This window comes from Podarcis vaucheri, assembly GCF_965113315.1.
Source record: "Podarcis vaucheri genome assembly, chromosome: 2".
In the NCBI taxonomy this organism is placed as follows: domain Eukaryota; kingdom Metazoa; phylum Chordata; class Lepidosauria; order Squamata; family Lacertidae; genus Podarcis; species Podarcis vaucheri.
Window position 1 is genome coordinate 64009066 of NC_138760.1, and position 11545 is coordinate 64020610.

The following is an 11545-nucleotide window of genomic DNA, read 5'->3' on the forward strand; positions in this document are numbered from 1 at the left end:
CACCTCCCATTAAAGCTATTGCAAGGGGCAATAGAGTAAGCAGCTCTCTTTTCCAGGCCAATTTCCTCCCCCACTGCAAAACCACCCTAAGATAATAATAAAAAAGAAATAGTATGCTGAATTATGCACACAATTGACAGCACACTGTGAGCTGAACTTGAAGTAAAGGAAACAAATATGGAAAATCAACATCAGAGTTCCTGGCGTGACTATAGTTCTCTTTATTGTAGCTGGATAGATTGGAATTGTTAGTCATCACGCAGCATTTATATTAGGTGCTATATTCCCTTGGCAGCGGCAGAGTAAACTGATGATGAACTGGTTGTGTTCCCTCAAATTTCCTTACGCTAATGAGAGCCTCTTAGCATTGTCTTGGATTTTCTTTTATCATAATGACATTTTCCATGATTTGTGAGATGTTTCCAATATGAACAATTCAGCAACTTAGAAAGCAGCTGGCAGGAACTCCTGCTCCCACCCACCTGCCTGGGAATAGGATTGGCTTTTCCCTTTCAGGAAATAGATGGATGGCTGGTGCCTCTACACAGCCCTGGAGCATGGCCTGAACCACATGGGATGCCCTAGCCAATGACAAGGATCCATTTCTCCTACTTCTGAGCTTCCTGGTACATGAGCTTTTTGCCACTGCAAAACCATATTTTGGCCCTGGAACATAGCTTGAAGACTGGCTAAATTCAAAATATATTGACAAAGCATTTGAGAATTCATCTTGCAAACAACCCCTCCTACACAACTGCCTGGCTATCTATTTTCAGAATGGACAGTAGCATTTTATTGTACAGACATGCATTTCTTTAAGACACCGTTGCTGAAAGATATATTGTGCAGAACACTTAGTGCCTGCAAAATATTATGAGTCTCCAGTTGGATCAGGAGATTTTCCAAAACAAAGAACACATTGCTAATAACAAAGAGCTGTGAAAAATAAAACAGAATTTTTTTAGTGCCTTTAAAAAACAGTTTGATGTATTTGTTTGGAACAGAGGCATATTTAAATAACACCTAAAGGCATAAGGCTAGGTGAAATGGCTTAGATATGGAATTGCACCAGCATATTTGTGGGTTTCACCTTTGGGGAGATGACAGGAAGATGATCCTTGGAAATGACAGAAGCTTAAGTTATTGCCAAAGGTTCCACAAATTATAGAAGTTGCTGCAGCCATGTACTTGGACCTATCTCACTCTGACAAAGCATACTTCTCTTTTGCAGTAGCCAACTGTTGATGAAGTACCAGAATGGCTGTTTTGTTAAGCAATTGCCTGATGATGTTGTCTTTTCCCTGAAGGCCATCTTGTCCTCCTGGGAGCCTGTCCCTTCAAGAGCCTGCCTTTCCCAATCCACAAAGCCCAATGTGAATAGCCTCTAGTGTTTAACTGAAAGTGTTTTATTGCCAAATAGTTTAGACCTTTCAGTCACTACCCAAGATTCCCTGAGATCCAAATACATGGAGCTGTGTCTATGTCATAGAGTCAGACCCATTGAAAATAATGAATTTAAATTGCTCACGTCCAAGGATTTCAGTGGGTCTATTCAGATAGATCCAACCCACTGCTCTTCCACTGTGCTTTCAGCACTGCTGGGCACAGGAATCACCTCAGTATCTTCAGGTGGGAGACAAAGACATTTGTATGCAAATGAAGGATCGAAAGTGATCTTCAGTGATTGGATAGTTTTAGAAAGTTGCTACAGTTATGTTGTTCTGGAGCTCTATATAAGCAGGCTGACGGAGCTCTTCAGTTCAGTTCTGTTGTGGCCTCTGAATAAAGAAGAGCTGTTTGATAAATCGCTGTGTCATCTGATATGTTTACCCACAACTTAACATTTACCATGTTCTTTTAAAGATCCAGTTAGCTTGATATCTACCCAAGATTAGACATTTGAAAACTACCCTGGAGTTTAAAGCTAGGAACAACAGTATAACGGTGTCGATATGCTTCTAGGAAGCAACAATATTTAGAGGGCATTTGAATCACAGCCTTGTACAAATCGCTATGGTCCAACAAGCTATGATTCCCTAGGTTGCATACAGTGCCAAGGAAGAGGTTGTGGTTTGTTGCTCCTATTCACACTGAGGGAGGAGCAAAATGGCAAACCATTAAACATAACATGCAATTTCAACCTATGTGTTTTCATATTGTCATTTACTTAAGCCACAGGAGTAATTCTATTGCCTTCATTCGTAAAGGCCTGGCAAGCGAATTCTGATGTTCCCCATTATGGGTATTGATCTATGTCTCATGCACTCTGCGCCTTTATAAGTTAGCACTCTTTTCTTTTCTTTTTTTACAGTGGAAGAGTTATTTTAAATAAATACATTTCTCCTAAACCCAAATGATTGATGAACTTGGGATCTCGCAAAGTTTATTGTTGCAGCAGAAAGACAGAGTGGAAAGTTTATTCACAGCCCCTGCTACCCTCCTGCATGGAATCTTGATGGTTGGACGTGAAGAGTAACAGATCAGATTAGTTGCTGCCTGGTGATTTATTAATGAGGAGTGCATGATGAATGGAAGCCAGGATTTATACCTAGTATAAGAGTAACAAGCAATATTTATAGCGGCTTATGGCAGATTCCATCTCTGCATCAGGCCGGATGCTGATGATGTCTTTCACAAATCATGTGTCTGCTGTACAGAATCATGTGAGCTTAACGTTATAAAATCTTTAACCATCAAAATAATGTGAACTGGGTTTTTTTTTTAATTTAAAAATCTAACCTCCCCAACTCATTGATAAATCACATTATGAGTTCTTTGAACTGAATGCTTTTCTAGCCACCTCAAAGTCATGAGCGCCAAAACAGAAATTGTACTTTCAGCACCAGGCGTGGGTGGTGGCAAAACTTTGAATATGGTCTTGAGCAATTTCTTTTGGCGAAGCTTCTCTTTCTGCATAATATACGGACTTTAGCAGTTGTGTCTTAACTTAAATTCTGCCAATTTCAAGCTCTCTCCACCCCCTACTCTGCCCCAATCACATCCTGAAAACTACTTTGAAAGTTGGCAAACACGCAGGCCTTAGATGCTGCATTCAAAATTTGATTAGATGGTAAGGTTTGATTGAATCTGGCAGGTGTTCTGAAGTTTTGTTCTGAAGTAACAGTGTGCAGAAAAAGAATTTTAAAAAATCATTCTAGGTTTCTGGATGCCACTGTTTCATGATATGCTCAGTGCTTGTTTTGTTTCCATTCATCTACTTGCTGATTTTATGGGTTGTTGTTGGCATCCGTTTGTCTTGAGAGACAATGGAGTGTGCCTCCAGGGGTGAAGTCAAACCATGGAGAATCAGAGTGCCTGCAGAGACCAGTAACTTGCAGCTGCTGCTTCCTGTGTTGTTTTTGCTGCATTAGCAGCACAAAAGTGACCTTCCTGGGGCACAAACCTGGGGAGTGTGTATGGAGCCCCTGGGCTGCCCAGACAACAAGACACCCTTCTTGGCCTCTCTGATGTGGTCCAAAGGAAAGCAGAGCAATACATTTGGCACCAGCTTGGCTGCAGGAGCTGCCAGAAGGAGGTGTACAAGATGCCATCCAACAGTCTTACATTTCTGTAGGGTTTACTCCTTAGCCTTTTTTTCTCCTGAAGGTGTCCCACAAGACAGTGGTTAACTTATAATGTTTCTTTCAACAGCCTTGGAAGGCATACCAGTATTGCCATCTCAGTATTATGAAAGCCAGTGTGTTGCAGGAGGGAAAATGTTAGGTGTGCACTTGGTTCAAATCCTCCCTCAGCCATGAAGCTTTTGGTGTGACCATGGGACAATCACTATCTATAACCTAACTAATTCACAGGTTTGCTGTGAGGATAGAATTCGGGTCACTAATATAAGCAATGGCTAGGGCTCAGTGGCTGCAACTTTCATGTCCTATCTTTCCGTTCCCCTCCTAAATTCTTCAGTCAAAAAACCTCTCCAGAGGGTCAGTGGGCATCATGAGCAGCATGAATCTGCAGTATCAAGGGGGGATTGGGCTTCCACAGAGCAGCACTCAGTTGGCACAAGATCCCTTCACTGGATCTCAGGCTAATCCTTTCTCACAATGCAGGTCCACTTGGACAGCTGCTGCATGCGATGTTGCATGATGCAGTGGGAGAGTTGAAGCCAAGAGATAGGAGCTGTTTGATGTCTTCCTCGTGACAGGCAAGAGCCAGTCTAATGCCAACCACGGGGTGGGTTTATCTCTCCACACAGTGTGATGGGCTGCAGTGTCTCCCCTACTCCACATCTTTTGGATCATGCACAAAAGGAATTGGTAATACTCAAGCACATAATGGATTGCTGCAGGAATTCCGAATTCTGCCTGAGGTTTTGGCAGAATGAAATCATTTTGGAGAGGAGTATAATGTTTCTGCTCATACATCCTTTCTCTTCTGCTGCTCATAGTCCACCATTTCTACCAATCTACTGCCTCAGAAAAGAGTCTCAAGAGACTGAGTCACACAGCAGGAAGCCCCCCCAACTAACTATTGTTGCTGTCAGGGACTCAGTAGGTGACCTTAGACAAGCCACCGTCTCTTGGCTTCAGCTCTCCATCTGTGCCATGTAGCATCGCATGTATGGTGCTAGAACTAAGTACCAGCAAGTTCCAGCTGAAAAAGAAGCCCTATGACCTTACATAGAGCCTAGGGTTTGCCGATCAGAAGGTTGGCAGTTCGAATCTCTGCAACAGGGTGAGCTCCCGTTGATCGGTCCCAGCTCCTGCCAACCTAGCAGTTCGAAAGCATGTCAAAGTGCAAGTAGATAAATAGGTACCGCTCTGGTGGGAAGCTAAACGGTGTTTCCGTGGGCTGCTCTGGTTTGCCAGAAGCGGCTTAGTCATGCTGGCCACATGACCCGGAAGCTGTATGCCGGCTCCCTCGGCCAATAAAGCGAGATGAGCACCACAACCCCAGAGTCGTTCGCAACTGGACTTAATTGTCAGGGGTCACTTTACCTTTACCTAAACATAGAAGAAGAGATATGATTTAGCTATAAACTTTAAATTACTCAGTTTAAAGAATATACCTTATTGTATGAAGCCCAAGAACCACCAGTTAATTGGCTGGCTGTAATATTTATTATAAGTGGCTTTTTGCTTCCTCCACCCAGCCCGTGGCAGATTAGATCTGAGCCTCCTAGCAATTTCATAAATAATTTCCTCCCGTTTACTGCAAATCAAATATTTCATTCTCTTGTAGGTTTTCCTTTTCAGGCAATTCCCATCTGCAGAGTGTATTAAATGTGGTTGCTATTCCTTGGATCTATTATTTCCTCAACAAGGAATGTTTCACATTAAGCCAGAAAAAAGAGAGAGACTCAGTTGAGCACTGTAGTTATAAAATTGACAAAGCCTCCATCCAGAAGCTGTCAACTCCATCTCACCCCTTCTTTTTGGGAGTCATGTCCATTATTTTTACTCAAGAAACAAATAGAAGCTGTTGTTTCAGTGATGTCGCTTGACATTCAGTCAGTTCCGAGAAACCATTTTTTCCACTGTAAGCTAGTTCACAAAATGCCAGTAGCTCCTGTTTTCTTTTCTTTTATTACTGGAAGAAAGCCATGTGTGGTGAGAGAACTGGGAATCAAGGCTTTCTGAGTTCTAGACTAGCTCCAGCATGAACTCTGGGTGCCTTTATTTTTGCAAAATGATCAGGAAATGTCCTGATCAATTTGCAAAAATAAAGGCACCATATTTGGGTCCTAGATTTGCATCCTGCCATTCCTTCGAGAATGGTGCACGACAGTGGTGTAGCGTGGGTTGCCAGCATCTGGGGTCGTGTGGGGTGGGGGTGAGATAGAAGAAAACAGATATGCACGAGTATTCAACTGCCTAATGGCATCCGTGCACCCAGGAGATTGCAGCTGCAGAGATAAGCAAAGGAGAGTTGTTCCGTTGTAAGGAGAGGTCACTTCCTGGTTCACATGGAGAAGCTGTTTTCAGTGGAGCCCAGCAATGAAAGCACACAGGTGTATTGAGGCAGCACCAGGTGTTGAAATGTTGAACCTCTAAAAAATTTGCACCTGGGGCACCCGCCCCTTGCCTCTGCCAGGCTACACCAGTGGTACACATTAGGTTAATGCATTTTATCCTCACAACAACTCTGTGAGGTAGGTCAGGTTACAAGAGAATGATTGGCCCAAAGTCACTCAGTAAGCTCCATGGCTTAGCTGGAAGTTTAGTCCCATTTCTCCTTGGATCAAGTATTTATCCACAACGCTCTGCATGGCCTTTCGATACTGAAGTGGCAGTGTTTCTGAAGTACTCCTCTGTGTGCGCACAACAGTTTATTGAGTGAAATTGCACAGAAAATGAAAGCAGTAAGAAAGGATCCATGTGCAAAGGCAACTCAGGCAGGGGGCGTTAGTTGTCCTGTCTTCTGTAGGCCTCAGACATACTGTATAGGCATCTAATGCTTTTCTTTTTTATAGTAATGGCTCTTCCCCCCCTAGCTGAGAAATTATAATTGGTTCAGCAGCAGTGCCATATTCCTTCCACAGCTGAATGCCTTGATAGCCCTTGAGCTGAAGGAAGGAACTAGTACAACCACATAAAGCTCTTTGCCTTCTACTTCCCAGCAGGCATTAGTTCAATGAGAGAGCTGAGTTGTGGGAGAGGGGAAATGATGATTAGCCCATGTGGGCTGTCAATATTGTATTAGATAACGCTATGCATTCTGTGAAATCTAAACGAATAATCCTCTAGTAATGTTGGCAGTTGATGACTTCACAGGGCCTGAGCACTTAGGCTGACAAAATTAATGGAAGCATGTTAATTTTGTGCATGGAATCACTCTGGCTGTGTTGCCAATATGGTTGATGGTGTTTGTAAATAGGTATCATTTTCCATCACGAATAATTTTTCCTCTATTCTCATTTGTTTGGAACTGAAGAAAGCTAAAAGCTTTCTTATCATTCACTTTGAGTCAGTGTTATTTTTGTTCTATAAGCTACATTCCAAATGAAGGCCAGATTTCACGATGCCATCAGAGCTGAAGCAGCAATAATTCCACTGGAGACTAAACAGATTTTCCTAATGTCAGTGTGATTTTCCCATCACAGAGGAAATCTGAACAGACAGGAGGCCTTTAATAAAATGTGGTGTATTGCAAGTTGTGTAATGGATGCTGAAGCCCTCTGAACACGATACACAGAGCAAAGAGTATGGGCATTATCAGAAAAAGGACATTTATACACAAATCAGGGATAACCTCAGCCCCTACATTTACCGACAAAGAAGTTTCAGGATTTAAATGTTTTGAGTAAGTCAGAAATGTGTTTTAATTAAGTAATCTGAAAATTTCCCCAAACTAGTTAAGCCAGAGCATTTTGATCTTTAGGTCTTTAGGGGCATTTCTTGCCTAAGGTCGAGGGGAGCTGAGCCAGATCAGATACGAGCAGCTCAGAGCATGTTCACACAGTGAGGTGTTAAAATGAGACCTTGGAAGTCTTTCCCACTGACCGTGCCATATGCAAAGGTTGTTAATGTTGGATAGAGTTTGGGAGACACATCGGCCATGCTTTGTGGCAAAGGTAGGGTTCAACATTATGGAGCAATTTAAGAAAAACTCAATTGAAACCTGACATGTGAAAACACTCTGGGGTGTCTCTAACTAGGTTCTACTCAGAGTAGACCCACTGAAATTAATGGACCTAATTTTTCATGTCCATTCATTTTAATGGACTTGCTCTGACTATGACTAAAGTTGGATGCACCCACTTCAGTCGAACTAGCTCTGTTTTTTAGCCTTTCCAGTAGTGACACAAGCCTTATCCCGATGTCCTGAAAATAATAATTTAATAATAATAATAATTTATTATTTATACCCCGCCCATCTGGCTGGGTTTCCCCAGCCACTCTGGGCGGCTTCCAAAAGAATATTAAAATACTGTGATACATCAAACATTAAAAGCTTCCCTAAACAGGGCTGCCTTCAGATGTCTTCTAAAAGTCTGGTAGTTGTTGTTCTCTTTGACATCTGGTGGGAGGGCGTTCCACAGGGAGGGCGCCACTACCGAGAAGGCCCTCTGCCTGGTTCCCTGTAACTTGGCTTCTCGCAGTGAGGGAACCGCCAGAAGGCCCTCGGTGCTGGACCTCAGTGTCCGGGTAGAACGATGGAGGTGGAGACGCTCCTTCAGGTATACTGGACCGAGGCCGTTTAGGGCTTTAAAGGTCAGCACCAACACTTTGAATTGTGCTCGGAAACGTACTGGGAGCCAATGTAGGTCTTTCAAGACCGGTGTTATATGGTCTCAGTCACCAGTCTGGCTGCTGCATTCTGGATTAGTTGTAGTTTCCGGGTCACCTTCAAAGGTAGCCCCACGTAGAGCGCATTGCAGTAGTCCAAGCGGAAGATAACCAGAGCATGCACCACTCTGGCGAGGCAGTCCGCGGGCAGATAGGGTCTCAGCCTACGTACCAGATGGAGCTGGTACACAGCTGCCCTGCACACGGATTTAACCTGTGCCTCCATGGACAGCTGTGAGTCCAAAATGACTCCCAGGCTGCGCACCTGGTCCTTCAGGGGCACAGTTACCCCATTCAGGACCAGGGAATCCTCCACACCTACCCGCCTCCTGTCCCCCAGAAACAGTACTTCTGTCTTGTCAGGATTCAGTCTCAATCTGTTTGCCACCATCCATCCTCCAACCGCCTCCAGACACTCACACAGGACCTTCACCGCCTTCACTGGTTCTGATTTGAAAGAGAGGTAGAGCTGGGTATCATCCGCATACTGATGTAGTAGTAGAATCAATATGAGAAGGGTAATCAGGATCATTCTCATTGTCCAACCACCACTCTCAACATCCATGGGATGATGCACACAGATTGCATGTGTGTGCAATTTGTAGATGCTGCCACGAAACCATTGAAATGCAGATTTATTGACTGCATGGCAAGCTTATGCATGCCCAAGTTGTATGTGCATATGCTCTCTACAGAAGGCAAAAGCAGAGGGTGAAATCCAAATCTGGCACACATGGATTCTACCTGTATATAAACTCTAGGTATGGGGAGGAATTTGATTCAGTTCACATTTAAATGCAAACCTACCTAATTTGCACTTTCTGAAACAACACACCAACTGAAACATAGCCATCCTTGGAAATTTGTACTTCTCTGAATTTTGCAGCGTACTTATCCATGCACAGAATTGTATATCTTAAGGTAAAGTGTGCATAAAAATAATACATTCATGAAACTGGCATACAAAATTGCATCATATTAGGGAAAGCAGGCTTTGTGAAAATGAGTATTAAGAGAAATTTGTACTCAAAAACCAGGGGGTCTTCATTTTTTATCATTATTTAGCAAAATGTATATACTGCCTGACTCTAATTAGAACCTCTAAGTGGTTCATGAGTATTTTTTTTTTTGAATCACAAACAGATGTGGAAATGTGGAAAACTGAAAATGAGAAATGTGGAGAACAGGGGAATGAGAAATGGAGAGAAAATGAAACGGACAGATTTGCACCCATCACACCAACACACGAAAGGAGGGAGAGTAGGGGATTCATTCTGTCTGCCATCTTGTGCCTTCCACCCAGTAGTGCTAGCATTTGTGTGAGTTCCATCTCACACATGCCATGTTGTTGCTTCCCAAGTTAATAACATCTTGAGTTATAGTCTTGCAGTCCATCAAAAGTTTCTCAGTATCTCTCGCCTGAGGAAACTGAGAGATGTTTGTTTCTCCTCTAACATCTATATTTACAGGGCTGGCTTTGAGGGTAGCCAGTTTGTTCCCAAGACAATTATCTTAAACTGGTAATTGCTTCCTTCTCCTAAACTAGTAATTTTGTCTTGTTTCTCCTCTCAGATTTACACCAATTGGGGAGGTGTCTTTTCAGCCACACTTCCTTCTTCATGAAGTCATTCATGTGTTGACATCAGTCTTCCCTGCCATCTTTTTTACTAAAATATATCCTAAGGCGTGGGACGCGGGTGGCTGTGGGTTAAACCACAGAGCCTAGGACTTGCTGATCAGAAGGTCAGCGTTTCAAATCCCTGCCACAGGGTGAGCTCCCGTTGCTCAGTCCCTGCTCCTGCTAACCTAGCAGTTCAAAAGCACGTCAGAGTGAAAGTAGATAAATAGGTACCGCTCCGGTGGGAAAGTAAACGGCGTTTCCATGCGCTGCTCTAGTTCGCCAGAAGCAGCTTTGTCATGCTGGCCACATGACCCGGAAGCTGTACACCGGCTCCCTCGGCCAATAAAGCGAGGTGAGCGCCGCAACCCCAGAGTCGGCCATGACTGTACCTAATGGTCAGGGGTCCCTTTACCTTTTATCCTAAGGCAGTGGTGGAACCTTTGGGTCTCTAGATGTTCTTGGATGCCAACTCTCATCAGCTCCAGCTAACATGGTCAGTGATAAAGGATGAGAAGAGCAAAAGTCCAGCATCATCAGGAGGGCCGCAGGTTGCCCAGTCCTATCCTGAAGGCTGCATACTAGGGCTGTACACACAACCCAAGTAATACCCATCTGGATTTTGAAAAGACCCAGAAACACAATTCAACTTGGCTCATGAAATCTGAGGAAGGCTGAAGTTAAGGTGGTCCAAGGGGTTTTTCCAGAAGCTTACTTGATAGGGTGACCTAAAGAACAGCCAAGGAGGTTAGGTCTTTGGTAACTTCAACAGCTGGGTATAAGAGGGATTTGGACAAATATAGCTGAGTCATGGAAAGATGAAAAGATGCACTTGCATAACAGTTATTGTTACAGTCAACTTGCTTTTCCCATCTCATCATCCTGTCTTTTCAGATGGCTTGATGTTGAAAATGAAGGTGACTTAGAAGCCACAGATGGGGAGTCTGTTATAAACAGAGGGAGCCATAGAGATTCTGGTACAAAGATCAAAGTGGAAAAAGAAGAATATGGGATCTGATAGCAAATATATCTTTTAGAGTTTGTTCAGCCAAACACTGCATCTGTAGCCTTGATTTTTGACATAGTCCTACCATAGTTTAAAAACATCAAACTATGACATCTGGGGACTTTGCTGGTAGGGTAGAATTGTCAACTTCTCATTGATAACTGCTGTAGGAAACAAAATAGCCTGCTTCCTGTAAAGTCAGATACCTGGGAAACCAAGCACAGCACACTCTTCATCAGCACTCCTTGGCTGCTAGGGCTCCTTTTCACCTGCTGTGTCTTAATAGCCTGGTTAAACACCATGAGTTTACCATGCCACAGGAAAGCTCTGAAGAGGTTGAGAGGAGTCTGCAGGCTTTGACCTCTCTCTTCACAGCAGAGCCAGAAAATAAACAGAGAGGCCAACCCTGCTTGCTTTTGGAGGTGGAAGTGGGATCCCCCATGTCAGGAAGCCAAAAGCCACTGTTTTAAGTGCCAGAGTTGGCCAACTGGGCGATAGTGTGCCCTGACTTAGTGAGTGTGCCTGAGACAAGCCTCTCTTCATTTAGACATGTGTGTGTCCCTGCCTACCCCATTGTACTGTGCAATGAGATCTATGATAATAACAGTGCCAGTCATAGTGTCAGGATACGCGAGGTGCAGAATGTACTATGGTGTCTTGTTAGTGTAAAACAAGCTC